Raw genomic sequence first — 3,105 nt, 5'->3', positions numbered from 1 at the left:
CTTTGTGTGGAAAGGAAAAATTCTCCGCACTGGATAATTGATCAGCAGTACTTCCTTGGTACAGTAAAGCACGATGTCCTCAAGGAAAGAAACAATAGATAGTGAAGTTCCGTAGGGATCAGTTTGATTATCAAAAATTTCAATCACATAGGAGTATAATGTAAAGGAAATTTTAATCCGCCTCAGTGTGGCGGACCTACGTACCGGACTTAGTGGGGTGTCTACAGTGCCCACCCAATTACGCTTGTAGTATCCCTTCCTTTGTCCCGCAGATTCAAATAAGGTTCTTTCCTAGTCCACCTTTATCTCTCCATCCAGATAAAGGATTTTCATGGGTAGGAAAAGAAAATCAATATATAGTGAAGTATTGCTTGAGTTCAAATATAAAATTAGTTTATTCAATAAAGTGCAGAAAAGGTACTCGTTAAAAAGCTAGACGTCTAGATCAAAAAACATCTTAAAATCCACCACAGATTAGTGGACCCACGTACCAGAGGTTGTGGGGTGTCACAATGGCCCACCCTAACAGCGTTTGCAATGTAGCTCCCCGGGGTATATAGCAGCAATCAGCGTGTTCCCTCTGGCTCCAGTAGGTCCCTCCAATCAGTCACCAACGCGTTTCTGCCCTCAGGGGGCCTTTCTCAAGGTGTGTGGTGTATGCTATATGGTGGGTCTATTTAAACCCCACAGTGTGCCCTGATTGGAGGAGCCCTGGCCGGTTCAAATTCTCTTAAAAACATAATAGTTTCCAATATTATTTGCTAGCTGGTTACAGATACACTTTCAAAACTGTTCCCTTCAATTGGTAACATACTTTGGTGCCATAAACGAGTTATTCAAAAGTTTTATAGTTTCGGCGTGCGTTCCACGGCCGGTGGAACGCACGCCGCTTCCTCCACTTCCGGGCACCATCCACTTCCGGGCGCGTGCGTTCCACAGTCCGTGGAACGCACGCCGCTTCCTGTTTAAACCGGAAGTGCCGCGTATAGCGCTGCGGGTCCGTGATAGAGGTCTCAGAATCCTGGATGTCACAATAATTAGTATTCCAAACATAGTAAAGCATGTATAAATATGGAGATGCAGATAGTAAATACAAAAGACATATAGAGAACGAAATGTAAATATAAAAAGTATATAAATATATATAGGAATACCCTAAAACATTAAAACATTCAATTTCATGTAAAACACATATAAACATGGAGAAAGGGTATAAAAACTCATAAAAACCACTTTACTTCGAAATCCATATTTAGCCCTTTTGGATTAAGAGTACCCATTTCATAAATAAGTCTCATTTCTGTTTGGGCTAAATTTTCTTCTCCATTATTCCGTCTCCAATGGTTTTGAACAGTTTTAATCCCTATCACGTTGGTTAAACCCTCACACTTACTATTATGGACTGATTTAAAATGGTTAGATACAGAATGGGTGATGAGCCCCTTTTCTATATTTCTAACGTGCTCCGCCCATCTTATTTTTAGAGACCTACTAGTACGTCCAATATATTGTAAGCCACACTTGCATTCCATTAAATATATACAATTCTTCGTGTTGCAAGTGATGAATTCCTTGATGTTATATTTAATTCCAGTGGATGCTGAATGATAGTATTCAGTTTTTGATGCCTGTGTTGTATGTGTTTGGCACATTTTGCACAAGCCACACCTATGGAAACCTACGGTCTTTATTCTATTTGATTTTTTAGGAGGAAGGGCACTTTTAACAATCTTCTGTCTCAGGTTCGGAGCCCTGCGGTAAATGAATTTAGGTTGTGGCTTGATCAAGGGTTTTAAAACTGGGTCCCTGGATAGCAGGTGCCAATGTTTTCTTATAATTTTTTCCATCTCTTTATATTGGCTATTAAAAGTGGTGATAAAGGGTAGCATGTATATATTTAATGGAATGCAAGTGTGGCTTACAATATATTGGACGTACTAGTAGGTCTCTAAAAATAAGATGGGCGGAGCACGTTAGAAATATAGAAAAGGGGCTCATCACCCATTCTGTATCTAACCATTTTAAATCAGTCCATAATAGTAAGTGTGAGGGTTTAACCAACGTGATAGGGATTAAAACTGTTCAAAACCATTGGAGACGGAATAATGGAGAAGAAATTTTAGCCCAAACAGAAATGAGACTTATTTATGAAATGGGTACTCTTAATCCAAAAGGGCTAAATATGGATTTCGAAGTAAAGTGGTTTTTATGAGTTTTTATACCCTTTCTCCATGTTTATATGTGTTTTACATGAAATTGAATGTTTTAATGTTTTAGGGTATTCCTATATATATTTATATACTTTTTATATTTACATTTCGTTCTCTATATGTCTTTTGTATTTACTATCTGCATCTCCATATTTATACATGCTTTACTATGTTTGGAATACTAATTATTGTGACATCCAGGATTCTGAGACCTCTATCACGGACCCGCAGCGCTATACGCGGCACTTCCGGTTTAAACAGGAAGCGGCGTGCGTTCCACGGACTGTGGAACGCACGCGCCCGGAAGTGGATGGTGCCCGGAAGTGGAGGAAGCGGCGTGCGTTCCACCGGCCGTGGAACGCACGCCGAAACTATAAAACTTTTGAATAACTCGTTTATGGCACCAAAGTATGTTACCAATTGAAGGGAACAGTTTTGATAGTGTATCTGTAACCAGCTAGCAAATAATATTGGAAACTATTATGTTTTTAAGAGAATTTGAACCGGCCAGGGCTCCTCCAATCAGGGCACACTGTGGGGTTTAAATAGACCCACCATATAGCATACACCACACACCTTGAGAAAGGCCCCCTGAGGGCAGAAACGCGTTGGTGACTGATTGGAGGGACCTACTGGAGCCAGAGGGAACACGCTGATTGCTGCTATATACCCCGGGGAGCTACATTGCAAACGCTGTTAGGGTGGGCCATTGTGACACCCCACAACCTCTGGTACGTGGGTCCACTAATCTGTGGTGGATTTTAAGCTGTTTTTTGATCTAGACGTCTAGCTTTTTAACGAGTACCTTTTCTGCACTTTATTGAATAAACTAATTTTATATTTGAACTCAAGCAATACTTCACTATATATTGATTTTCTTTTCCTACCCATGAAA

The sequence above is a fragment of the Pseudophryne corroboree genome, chromosome 6 (genome assembly GCF_028390025.1).
Source record: "Pseudophryne corroboree isolate aPseCor3 chromosome 6, aPseCor3.hap2, whole genome shotgun sequence".
NCBI classification, from domain to species: domain Eukaryota; kingdom Metazoa; phylum Chordata; class Amphibia; order Anura; family Myobatrachidae; genus Pseudophryne; species Pseudophryne corroboree.
This window is presented reverse-complemented; position numbering follows the sequence as displayed.